Source organism: Leptodactylus fuscus, unplaced genomic scaffold, assembly GCF_031893055.1.
Source record: "Leptodactylus fuscus isolate aLepFus1 unplaced genomic scaffold, aLepFus1.hap2 HAP2_SCAFFOLD_278, whole genome shotgun sequence".
In the NCBI taxonomy this organism is placed as follows: domain Eukaryota; kingdom Metazoa; phylum Chordata; class Amphibia; order Anura; family Leptodactylidae; genus Leptodactylus; species Leptodactylus fuscus.
The window spans coordinates 19,738-33,829 of record NW_027440301.1 but is presented as its reverse complement, the minus strand read 5'-3'; positions in this window follow the sequence as shown (position 1 = coordinate 33,829).

The following is a 14,092-nucleotide window of genomic DNA, read 5'->3' as shown; positions in this document are numbered from 1 at the left end:
AGTCCTCGTTCAAAGAGCCACTTGGGAGTGCGATACCATCTGGAGAATAACTTAGAATGCATCTCCTGCAGGTGAACACATGTAGAGAGTCCATGGGATCTTTCAAGGGCTAGCTCTAAATCTATTGGGCTAAGTTGCAGGTGTAAATCTCTTTCCAATTTGGTAATGAATTTTGGTTTGGGCAGAGCAGTTGGCGCAATAAATCTGTGAAGAAATGTGTGATACGTGTAGAAGAAGGCGTATGATTCAGACCAGCTTTTTCGAACTCGGTGTGGGATCTCTGCCAATTCATGGAGGTTTTAAATTTGTCTCTGCACGCTTCAAAATGAGCCTTATGCAAAAAGGTAATGGAATTCTGGGTTGCAGCTCCCAGATGTGTCTGCAAGAAGTCTGCATTTTGTAAAGACCCTTCTGAGATCAATTGATCTAAAGAGATCTGGAGAAGGAGTCTCCAAAAGTCTTCTAGTGGTCTCCTAAAACCTGGTGTGACGTGTGGCATAAGTCCCAAAGGTAAGCAGCGAGAAGGCATAAGGTGGTAAGTCTGCACTGTATTTTTTCCACGTGTCTACTGCCCCTCTTAAACGGATATTGTTTCTCCAGCAATTAAGATCAGTCGCAGATTGCGAGGGTGTGGTCAACCAGAGGGCCTTAAGAAGATTTGGACCATATAGCGCCAGTAGCAATTTCTTGACCGAGGAAGTACCTGTAGGTGTTGAGAGTTCTGCCCAGAGTTGAAGTTGGATTGCATCCTAGTACTGTTTTACGTTTGGAAGACTTATGCCGCCCTCTAGTTTATGTCGTTGAAGCAAGCGATAAGTTAGTGGAGGTCTTTTGCTTTTCCACAAAAACTTCGAGAACAATTTGGTGATGGCAGAAAAGAATCTGAAGTCAAGCTTAATGGGAAGCATTCTCAGAAAATATAGGATCTTCGGGAGAACATACATCTGGATCAAGTTCCGCCAACCAAACCAAGAAATAAATGGGATATCATATTGGCGTAGTAATCTATCAATTTCCAAAAGCAATTCCTCAAAATTTCGCAAGTAAATATCTCTAATGTGACCTGGAATTTTAACTCCCAAATATTTAATGCTAGAGGGTGCCCACTTAAATGGGAGGGTTTTCATAAAAGCTATAGCTGATGGGTCGGATACAGAAATATTTAAAATTTCACATTTATCCAAGTTGACTTTGTAGTGGGAAATATGGCCATAATTTTCAATAATTTCTAAAATCTTAGAGAAACTCTTTTCTGGGTTGGTAGAAAGAAAAATCACATTTAGAGATATACTTTGGAGGGCGCAGTACTGTAGCAGTAAATAATCCAAAAATCAAAAATAGTGTGCACAGATAACATGTGAACTTTAAGGTGACTCAATAGGGGTATTTTGGCCATATCCCTAGTATCTATGTGAAGAGCTATAACTGGGGAAAAAAGAACAGAAAATATAAGCATTAGAACCTGTTTTACTGTTACCAGCAAATGTAGAGCATGTAGAGATGAGCCAGATCTTCATTCCTCAGGTATCATCTTGATAGCGGTGTAGTGACCTCTTTGTCTTAAGCGATTTGGTTCTCAGTGGTTTCTGCCAGGAGGAGAAATCAGGTAGCGGAGGAAGAGTGGCGATATCTGGAGTTGGGAGCCATGAGGGAATGTCCACTGGGGTGATATCGAGCTGATCCCACAAGGCCAGAAGGTCTGCCAGAGTGTGAACATGTTGTGGCCTCTTAAAGTTTCAAGTAATGGACGGAGTGTCCTTCTCTTGGCAAGTGTTGAAGGTGACAAATCTTGATAGAAGGTAAGTTTGTCTTCCCCATAAGCCATCCCTTTCCCTTAGACCAACCTAGTGAAAGAATATCCTGCCTGTCTACATATGAAAGAAGACTACAAATAGCGTCTCTGGGAGGGTCTCCCTCTTTTGGCTTAGGCCTAAGGGCTGTATGCGTGCTCTCAATAGCTAGGGAGCTAGCTCTATCCGGGCCCAATAATATAGAAAAAACGTCACTTACAGTCTCCTTTAGGACAGTCGGAGCGTAAGACTCTGCTAGGCCTTTTATGCGTACATTCCGGCATCGGCCCCTATTCTCCTGGTCCTCCAGGAGGGTCAGGGCGTTGTCTAGCTGAGCTTTCTGTATCGTAAGCAGGTCCACAATGGCGGATGAGTGAGTCGTTAGCTCTGCGCATGCGTCTTCAACCACTTCTACTCTCTGACGTAAGTATGGGATTTCGGCTTTAAGTTCTGCTAGATCCGACAGAACTGGATGGAGCGCTTGTGAAGGTGCCTGCCTAAAGAATGATTTCGAAATACATGAAGTGTTAAGTTCACAGGCACTTTTTTCTCCCTCGCTCTCCATGTCTGCCGCTACATGGGGATCGGGCCTATGCTTCGCGATCTCCAGCGCCCTCTTGGCTTCTCCTTGTTTGTTATGTGGGCTGTCCTGGCAAATTTCCGCAGGTCCAGCTGCGAACGGCTCGTTTTGGGGGTAGAAGGGGAATCCCCAGGATTCTCCTTGCCGATCTTGACCATTCTTGTCTTGGTACTGCTGCTCTATCGTTCCTTTTAGCCTCAGATACAACGGAGCTACAGGCTCATGCGTCCGCTGTACTCGGCGGTCAAGCTCCGCCCCCTCTGAATTACATCATTTTTTGTCAGCGGCTATCCTAAACTGAAAAAGCCTGCCCTTGTCAAATCGCAGCTGCCATGCAGCTTAAGGCCTGGCAAGTACAAGCGCGGGAGACTGGCTGGGAAGCCCAGGTGCCGTTGACTATTTTATTCCTAGGCATTTAGGTGTTCCCCTTCCACCTATTCTATAAAGAACATTGAAATACGTTACTTTCCGTCATTGGTCATAGTAAGTCGTATATGCCTGCCCTCATCGGATCGCAGCCGCCAAGCAGCTTAAGGCCTAGCAAGAACCAGCGTGGGAGACTGACTGGGAATCCCAGGTGCTGTTGACTATCTTGTTCCTGGGCATGTAGGCGTTCTCCTTTCACCTGTTCTATAAAAAGCATTGAAATGCATTATTTTCTGTCAGTGGTCATCCCAAGCTGAATATGCCTGTCCTCGTTAGAGCGCAACTAGAGATGAGCGAACAGTGAAATGTTCGAATTTCGATATTCAATTTGAGTAGCCCCTCAAAACTCGACTGTTCGAACGAATATCCTCGTTTAGGAGGAAACCAATATTTGACTCAGGACCGCATCTAACACGCCAAAGTCCCTGTATTACCTCTAACCAGCAAACAACAAACCAGCCGTTTGTTAAAATCAGGGTGGATTGAGCCTCTAACCAGCAGAGTTGGGGGAAATCAGGGTGGATTGAGTCTCTAACCAGCAGAGTTTGGGGAAATCAGGGTGCATTCAGCCTCTAACCAGCAGAGTTTGGGGAAATCAGGGTGGATTGAGCCTCTAACCAGCAGAGCTTGGGGAAATCAGGGTGGATTCAGACTCTAACCAGCAGAGTTTGGGGAAATTAGAGTTGATTCAGACTCTAACCAGCAGAATTTGGGAAAATCACGGTGGATTCATCCTCTAACCAGCAGAATTTGGGGAAATCAGGGTGGATTAAGCCTCTAACCAGCAGAGTTTGGGAAAATCAGGGTGGATTTTTATTTTTTATTTTTGGCGCCGCCCCCCTGAGGGGCTTGGCTGCCTTGATGCAGTGCTCCAAGCTGGGAGCAAACTTTTCTTTCCTTTTTCACTTTTTTCTCTGTATCTTCAAGAATCCGGTAACTAAGCAATCTAGCACTATGAATTAGCAACTATAAATCGAATGGAAGACCCTGTGGAGTATTTTGTTCCTTTTGTTTTCCATTGAAAAGCATGGACAATGACAAGACCTGGTTCAGCTGGTTTCCACATGTGCCTGTTACCATCCCCCCAGCTAGGACAGCATGGCTCACCATGCGGCATGGAGGAAAACCTACATGGAAGTGTGGACTTCTTCTTCAAGGAGATGATTTTTGGCGTCAATTGCTGATGTGTGAGGATGCCTACAGCTGACTGGTATTTCTTTCTTTTTATTACTGTGGACACATGGGACTCTGCTACAGCCTGGGAACCTACCATCACCCACCTACCCCAGGAGTTATGGAAGCTTGGCAAGAGAGCAGCACCATGTATACCTGGATGGTCTCTGACTTCCTTGGGGCAGTAGAACACTGTGGTAAGAAGGAAGGAGGAGGAGGAGGGCTTGTGATGAAGGACATTTGGGGCATTTTTTTTGTGGTTAAAAGGACAATAGTGCTGATACAAGATACCGAACTATCAGCTGTGAGCAGGAGATCTCACTACCTACCAAGAACTACCACATGTTATCATAATAGCTGACTATGTCCCCCACCTCTGCAAAATTTTCTGCTTGTTATATCTACATGCTGTGACCCCCTCCTCGTGTCCTACAACCAAGTCGGCTGTATTATTATTATTATTATTATTATTATTATTATTAACATCAATCCGCACAGAGAACTAAATGATCCTGCAATGTGTCTGTGTTTCTTTCTTTTTTTAGTTGCTCTGATTCCTAGGATTTCTCTATCTGCCATGAGGTTGTATGTGTTTCTCTCCCGTTATATACTACTGTACCATCTATGAAACTGTATCACTGAAATTTCCCCATTGTGGGACTATTAAAGGAATATCTTATCTTATCTCATTCAGCCTCTAACCAGCAGAGTTTTGGGAAATCAGGGTAGATTCAGCCTCTAACCAGCAGACTTTGGGGAAATCAGGTGGATTCAGCCTCTAACCAGCAAAGTTTTGGGAAATCACGGTAGATTCAGCCTCTAACCAGCAGAGTTTGGGGAAATCAGGGTTGATTCACCCTCTAACCAGCAGAGTTTGGGAAAATCACGGTGGATTCAGCCTCTAACCAGCAGAGTTTGGGAAAATCACGGTGGATTGAGCCTCTAACCAGCAGAGTTTGGGGGAATCAGGGTGGATTCAGCTTCTAACCAGCAGAGTTTGGGAAAATCATGGTGGATTCAGCCTCTAACCAGCAGAGTTTGGGGAATCAGGGTGGATTAAGCCTCTAACCAGCAGAGTTGCGGGAAATCAGAGTGGATTGAGCCTCTAACCAGCAGAATTTAGGAAAATCACGGTGGATTCATCCTCTAACCATCAGAATTTGGGGAAATCAGGGTGGATTTAGCCTCTAACCGGCAGAGTTTGGGGAAATCAGGTAGATTCAGCCTCTAACCAGCAGAGTTTGGGGAAATCAGGTGGATTCAGCTTCTAACCAGCAGAGTTTGGAAAAATCACGGTGGATTCAGCCTCTAACCAGCAGAATTTGAGGAAATCAGGGAGGATTCAGCCTCTAACCAGCAGAGTTTGGGGAAATCAGGTGAGTTGAGCCTCTAACCAGCACAGTTTGGGGAAATCAGGGTGGATTCAGCCTCTAAACAGCAGAGTTTGGGGAAATCAGAGTGGATTGAGCCTCTAACCAGCAGATTTTGGGGAAATCAGGTGGATTCAGCCTCTAACCAGCAGAGTTTGGGGAAATCATGTGGATTCAGCCTCTAACCAGCAGAGTTTGGGAAAATCACGGTGGATTGAGGCTCTAACCAGCAGAGTTTGGGGGAATCAGGGTGAATTGAGCCTAGAAGAATGAGAATTGTGCAACGCAGATGGTGGAGGAGTATGAGTTGGAATTGTAGAGGTTGAGCGCAGACATGACAATTCATGTTGGGGTGCTTGACACTGGTGGGCACGAAAATGATGGGTCTATCCAGTGGCAGTTTATTTTGATGAACGTCAGCCGGTCGGCACTCTCAGCTGACAGCCGGCTGCGCTTATCCGTGATGATGCCACCGGCTGCGCTGAAGATCCTTTCAGATAGCACGTTGGCGGCAGGACAGGACAGCACCTCCAAGGCGTTTAGGGCAAGTTCAAGCCACAGGTCCAACTTCGACACCCAATACGTGTAGGGCGCAGAAGGATCGGAGAGGACAGGGCTGTGGTCGGACAGGTATTCCCGCAACATGCACCTATACTTTTCCCGCCTTGTGACACTAGGCCCCTTAGTGGCGGGAGTTTGGCGAGGGGGTGCCATTAACGTGTCCCAGAGCTTAGACAGTGTGCCCCTTGTGGGTGTGGACCGGGCGGCACTTGTTCGCCTCATGGAGGAACTGTCCTCTCTGCCGCCAACGACACTTGATGGAAACATCTCCATCATGTTCTGCACCAATTGCTTGTGGCAATCATTAATGCGATTGGCCCTCCCCTCTACCGGAATAAAAGACGCAATGTTATTTTTATACCGGGGGTCAAGGATTGCAAATATCCAGTATTGGTTGCTCTCCGTTATTTTGACTACGCGCTTGTCACTTGAAAAGCACCCCAACATGAAGTCAGCCAAAACGCCGTGAAACGGACAGGTGTGTGGACCTACTCTCGTGCTGTGACGGTTCTGCTGCTATCCCTGACTCCTTAGTGTGATCTGCGTTATCCCTGATGGCAATGGGGGATTCTCGCATCACACACAAGAGCGGGATTGTTACGCTCACTAGTGCGTCGTCACAGCTGACCCTCTTGGTGGACTCCTCAAACACCCGTAGGATTTCACATAGGTCTCCCATCCATGGCCACTCATGGTTGAGAAACTGAGGGAGCTGACTTTGTGGCACCCTAGGGTTTTGGAGATGGTACTCCATCAAAGGTCTCTGCTTCTCAACCACTCTGCTCAACATATGATATGTTGAGTTCCAGCGTGTGGGAACTTCGCACAACAGCCGTTGTTCGGGCAGATGTAGGCGTTGCTGGAGTGTTTTGAGGCTAGCAGCGTCTACTGTAGACTTGCGAAAGTGGGCGCACAAGCGGGCACCACTAGGTTAAAGATGTGGGCCAGGCATGGAACATGTTGGAGGCTGGCAAGCTCCAGAGCTGCTACCAGGTTCCTGCCGTTATCAAACACGACCATGCCTGGGCCCAGGTACAGCGGCTCAAACCATATTGCCGTCTCATCGAGGAGGGCATCCCTCACCTCGGAGGCAGTGTGCTGTCTGTCCCCCAAGCTGATGAGCTTCAGCACAGCCTGCTGACGTCTATCCACGCCACTGCTGCAACATTTCCAGCTCGTAGCTGGGGTCAATTTAACGGCGGCGGAGGAGGAGGGTGTTGTTTCAGAGTCCCTGCCAGGAATGATTGGCGGGGAGGCGAGGTACACCGGCCCAGTTTGTGACCCAGTCCCAGCCTCAACTACATTCACGCAGTGTGCAGTCAGTGAAATGTAGCATCCCTGTCCGCATGCACTTGTCCACGTGTCGGTGGTCAAGTGGACCTTTGCGCAAAGCACGGAACTTAGGGCCCGCCTGATGTTGCGTGACGCGTTCTGATGCAAGGTGGGGACGGCACAACGGGAGAAGTAGTGACAGCTAGGGACGCACTTGCCATCAGGTCACGGAAGGCCAGAGTTTCCACAAGCCGGAACGGCAACATCTCCTGGGCCAGGAGTTTGGAGATGTGCGCGTTTAAAGCTTGTGCATGTGGGTGGGTAGCGCTGTACTTTTATCTGCAATCAAATGTCTGAGAGATGGTGGGTTGCTGGGAGGAGGCGCATGATGGTGCAGGAGAAGGAGCTGAGACAGGAACAGGGGAGGATGAGGGAGAAGTCCCCAAAGTGGTGGAGCCAGATGTTGTGGTGTCCTGGCTGGTGCTCTGGACTGCAGCGCCAGCACTGGCAACAGTGGGAGAGGCAGTGGCGGCAACGCCGGACGACGATTGTCCTGCGTTTGCTCTCTCCCATTGAGTTCAGTGCTTGCATTCCAAATGACGGCGCATGGAAGTGGTCGAAAGGTTGCTCTTTTCAGAGCCCCTACTCAGCTTCGAGTGGCAAATTGTGCAAATCGCATTATATTTGTCCTCCGCGCATTCCTTGAAAAATCTCCACACCATCGAGGAACGTGCCCTCGATGGGGGAGTTTTTTCTGGGCTGGCTGTGATAGGGAACATCTTGGGCCATTCTGGGTGTGGCCTGGCTTCGGCGAAGCAGCTAACCTCTGCCGCTGGACATGCCTCTGCCTCTAGCTACCCTCTTTGGTGCTGCACCTCCCTCCACATCGACACTGCTTTCCCCTTGCTTGACATCCCCCCTGTCCAGGTCGGGTCAGTGTCCTCGTCGTCCATCACCTCCTCTTCCAATTTTTCTCTCGCCGCCTCCTCCTCCTGCACACCGCACATGGCAACAGGCTGCTCTGATGGCAACTGTGTCTTGTCATTGTCACTGAGGGTGGGTTGCTGGTCAACCGCCACAAAATCAAAAGGAGATGGAGGAAGCTCCAGTGTTTGGGCATCTGGTGCACAAATCAAGAAAAAAGATTTTAGAGCTCACCCAATTTATCTATGTCTAGGCAGCGGTCTTGTTCATTCTTCAGGATGCACGGCACATCACGGACAAAGGATGTCTTGAATGCAGAAATGGAAAAAAAAAAAAAAAAAAAAAAGCCGGCAACTCATCCGAAGGGAAAGTACAATAAAATTTAACTTTTAATAACAAATCATAAAATTAACAAAAGAGGGAACAAAAAATAAACAAAAACAGAAAAAATCCCCCTAAGAAAACGCCTACACGTTTCAGAACATGACGTTCTTTTTTCAAGGCATGTGTAACAATCATTGACTTCACCCTTTATATAGTGTGGCTTCCCCAAGCCTAAGGTACCAGTTCCGGTTAATCAATACTAAATGAATACAGGTGAGGTTTCCCACTTTCGAATAACACCCTTTGTCCTACAGCACATTTGTTAATAAACTTTTCTTCATATATTCACATACAAGAATATGATCCAATTTGTATTGAAAAGCTACATAAAACATGTATTTGATGACATAGAAATATAATGTTAAATGTTATCACACATATATTCAACAAGATGACGCATGGTCAACGGTACAACAACAACCTCCAAGCTGCTCCATTCAAAATGGGACAGCATAGATGATATTAAAGAGTGATATATAACTCACTATATGTTACCATGTCAGATCGTTATAGATGAAGATTTATACATTTCTAGTTGAAAAAATAATAAGCGCTCTAATTTGCATGACTCGTTCTACCCAATCAGGGAATGACAAAACAAGTCATTCATGAAGTCCAGTAGTGGACCCCCATGTGACCTACATTCGACAAACCAGCACCTAACACTCAAACAGGAAAGGAATGGTGTCCCGGACATCCAAAAAATGGGTGCGATATGACCTCTATGTTGGCCACTTCATACTCTGTAATATGTCTTCCAATTTTATCTAGATGTTCCACATATTATTAGATAAAAAATAAAATATAATAAATAACAATTTGGAACACAGATAGGGCTTCATTAGTATATTATGACAGGTCACATGACTGGTTCTACCCAATCAAAAAGTCATGACTTAAGTTGTTCATAGAGTTCAACAGTAGAACTTCATTCAATTTGCTGTGGATTGCTGCTATTTTTCAGGACCCCCCCAAAATTCAAGGCTTTTTTCAGCTCTATATGAACTAGTCACTGCTGTGGATTCCGGCTATTCTGTGTGCGGACAGCCAAAAATGAAAGCTGTTTCTCCGCTATATATGAAGTTGTAACTGTTCTGTATCCCTGTTTTCCACCATCCGGGGAAAGCTGGACTGATGTCCCTACAGTGTATAGCTCTGAGAAGAGCTGTTGCTTTTCTTCTTTAGTTCTTACCTGCCTATCTGAAGCTAATCGCTATCTAGCCCTCAGCAGATGTCTATCTCTCCCTGTCTCTCACCGGCAAATGACGAATATTGGGCTGGACTATTCTTATAAATGGGAGGTCACCTGATTTCGGCAGCCAATGGGTTTTTTCAATTTTTTTTTCACTGCCTCCGTTGTCGTAGTTCCTGTCCCACCTCCCCTGCACAGTTATTGGTGCTAAAAACGCACCAGGGAAAGTGATACGAATTTTAATGCGTATGCAGCCTGGTATTCGATTGTGAACGAATACATCGAACGCCATGATATTCGATCGAATACCTATTCGATCGAACGGTGTTCGCTCATCTCTAGAGATGAGCGAACACTAAAATGTTCGGGGTTCGAAACCCGATTCGAACAGCCGCACACTGTTCGAACGGGTTTCGAACCCCATTATAATCTATGGGGGGAAATGCTCGTTTCAGGGGTACGCAACATTCGATCAAATTCTACTTACCAAGTCCATGAGTGAGGGTCGTGTAACACTCAGGAGGGCCAGGGCTGGCATCACGGGTAATATATCAGATGTGGCCGGCTTTTAGGGGGTCCCTGGGTCCCAAATGTGCACAAAATCTCCTTTTTGATGTCCCCGACTACCCACCCCCACTCTGATATCTGACAATGACAACAGACAACCAGGTCTCGGGGCTAGCCGTTGCTCTTTTACTAGCAGGACAAAGTAATACAAATGTACATATGGAGTAATCCTTCACATACAATACAGCGATCTTTGTAGGTAGTGCCCAATTGAGCAGGTGATGGAGCTTGGAGCAGGAATGCTTTGGATAGTTTAACTAGTAGTTGCTTGGGTAGTTAAACTTGTATATACTTGTAAAGATGGCCTGTATCCAGGGGGTTAGTCCTCAACAAACTGGGTACACGTATGTAGAAGAGGAACTAGAATGTGCCAGCAGCGGGAGACCCTCAATTTCTGCCAGACTAGCTATGGGCTTCTTAAATATAGATTTGTCCCAAAGACTTACTTGAATAGAGAGATACGTGTGAGGTCCCAGATGTATGGATAGGCAGGTCCGTAAGCTTTAATGCTTGTAAGCTTGGAGCTTCAGAGGAAAACACTCTCTGAGGAGAATCTTGAGTACAGAGGAAGAGACATCTCTGCTTGCAGTGCTCTGAGGGTTGGCTGCCATTTTCAGCTTTCCATGTGTCTGTGTCTACATGTCTTGTCTACCGCTAGCTCCACACAAAGAACTCAGACAAAAGGTCCCCAACCCCCCTAGAGGGGGCTGTAACTCCTCCTCCTCCAGGCCAGTCAAGGGAGCTTGATTGGTCCTGAAGGTCACCTGATTATACTGGACACCCCTTTACACTGGCAACTCAAATTACAATGGCAAAGTATAGGCAGGAGTAGTTCACAAAAACATCCACAAGATGGCGCATTAATAGACTCCCTGTGTGCTGGCTCTGGTAATATATAGAAGGAATGAAGGGGGAGGAAACGCTTTACCTTATATGCAAATGTCCATACTACAAGCGTGCAGGCGCAGGCGATGGCGGCAGGGAAGGCCATATGGTATCCAGTCCCCCATCCAGGAGGGGAGGGGAGCACTGATGATGGCTGCCCTGTGTCCACGATGACCGGAGGCCTCCGGGGAGGAACGCAGGCTGGCCGGGTCCTTAGCAGGGGAGCCGGGAGATGAGCCGCGTGGAGGAGAAGCGGTGGCGGGCGCCATCTTGGATCCTGTGTGGATGCAGGCTGCTTCGAAACGCGGTCCCCGGAGAAACCGCTCGATGGAGAGGTCGTAGGATGCCCCAGGAGGGGTTGAAGAGGATCGCTGTGTCCCCTTGCGAGATTTGCCCATGTCGGAAGGGCTGTAGAGAAGCCGGTCGGTCGGAACAGCAGGCTATATCGGAGGCCGGGGAAGGAGCTCAGGCGACGTGCGTCTCTACTTCTCCATAGCCAGGCCACGCCCCCCGGAGAGGCACTTTTAGACCTAATTTTAATAAATGAACCTGACACACTGTCAAAAGTGGAGGTTGGTGGACATCTGGGTAATAGTAAGCATAACATAATAAGTTTTCTTGTACACATTAAGAAGATGTTCATTAGAGGGGGTACAAAAACACTAAACTTCAGGAAGGCCAATTTTAACCAGCTGAGAGAGGAGCTTAGCAGCATAAACTGGGACAATGTCCTCAACGTGACGGGAACACAAACTAAATGGGACATCTTCAAAAATATACTAAACTAGCAGGAGGACCCGGGTTCGCACGGGTATATTTCATTTTTTGTTTGTGTAGTGGCCCCATAAGAATTGTCCAGTTTTGCACTGGTGTATTTTGTATATCGTTTGTGTGTGTCCATAAGCGTCATGTGATCATGTGTATCTCATTTCGAATATCAGTGAAAAACCTGTGATCAGTTGTTATGGAGACCTTGAGTAAATATGTGTGTATATGACCTTGTGTAACAGTGTCATCCACAGCGCCCTGCCCCTTTAAGGCTGACATAACGTAGTGAAGGAAAATGGCTGGGTTGCTATGGAAACCTAGAGTAAAACTGTGGTACTCTGTGCAGAGCCGTGTATCTAATCCTCCGTACTGTATGCTGACGCATGTATCTATTCCACTGGCATGTGGTATTGTGTGCAGATGCACGTATGTAATCCTCCGCTGTGTGGTATTGTGTAAAGAGGCGCATATCTTATCCTACAGCGTGTGGAACTGTGTGTAAACGCGTGTATCTCAGTTTGGATATCTGTGTAGGATTGTGCATGTGGAGTGACCATGTGTATTGCAGTTGGAATATGAGTGAAAAACTTGCAGGTTTGTATTGGCTAAGGCAGGGAGGGGAGGGAGGGAGCATTGTGTTGGGAATGCTGTATCTCAGCAATGGTACTTCCGAGCGAGTTGGAGTCTCGTCTTAAACCTTCCCGGATACCTGAAGTATCTCTGTACCGAATTTGGTGAAGATCGGTCCATTCGTTTGGTCGCGCATAAAGAACAGACAGACAAGAATTCATTTTTATAAGATAGAGAGAAGAGATGAGTATAACGCACTATATAAACTGGCCCTATCTGACCCTGAGGTAATTGTACGGTACCGGATTTATACAGTCTCTTAGCTCTCTGTGGTGCTCCCTCGGTGCAGGCCTGGGTCCAGGAACTCAGCAAACTCTGTCTTGGGTGAAGGTCTGACCACAGTGATGGCAGTCTAATGATGGCACCTCCAGAAAACAGTCTATGAATATTTGGTTGAGCTTCAGCCATCCATAGCAAGTCTCTCAACCGGCCTTTAGTCTCTACTAAGACTCTCAACAACACTGCTGCTTTTTCCTGTAAGCCTCTGCAGTGCTTCGGGCCTTGCACTATGCTCTTAGAGGCTATGGCTGACTAACAGGTCCTCACAGCACAGAATCTGGGCCCAAACTGGCTGCTCTCAGCTTCCTGCTCCACGTCACTTCCTTTGGACTGCACCATTAAGCAGGCAGAACCAGGGAGATTATTGTCTCTTACATTAGTACAGTCCTAGGCAATAAAAGGTAATGTCACAGAAAAGTTTGAAAGGGGCAACTAACTCCTACAATTCTCAGGTGCCTTTGACTATTTTATTCGTGGGCATTCTCCTTTCACCTGTTCTATAAAAAAGCAGCAAAATAAACCCGTTACAGTCAGCCTAGTTTTTATTCACACACTTCATTTCTATGGGTCCATAAACAAGGCTGTAGATTTTGTGTCCATGCCCTATACCAGGAACAGAAATTATGAAGCATATCCTACTGTAGGAGATCCAACAAGTCTTTATACAGATCCAGAGCTGCGGATAACACACGAAAATGTGTTTATTTTTGTTAAGGATTAGTATTCACGGACAGTAAAAACTACTACACTCGTGTGCAGTAGGCCTTAGCCAAAGCTTACACTTAGGCTAAGGCCACACGTACCATAATGCAGCGCAGTCGATTCATCTTTTTTCATTATTGTTTTGCAGAATTTACCTCGGTGGCCTTTCTTCGCTTATTATACTTATATTGGAAACATCAGCATTTCCCCAGGTATAATGGACATGTTCAGACTTTCCAAAATTTGTCACACACTCAGTCACTATAAAAGATACTGTAAAACTAAAGCGTTTCTATAACAAGGAGCTTCCGCCCTCTAGAAAAAAAAAAAAAAATCAGCGTACTGTCTGCTTTCTCGATCTGTGCTGGTCCCGTAGCTCTTCACCGCCAGAAGGCGGAATTCTAGCGGTATACAAAACCGCATGAGCCCCAGGCGGTGAAAGGTCCTCTGTAAAGGGAAATGTATCACAAAGCTCTCGAGGGGGGAGTGAAAGCCGAACACCTGCTCCAGACCGCAAATGGTGCCTTTTAGGTCCGGTTCACATCTGTGGCAGACGGAGCCCATTGAAAATGGCAGAGGAAAGGAAAAA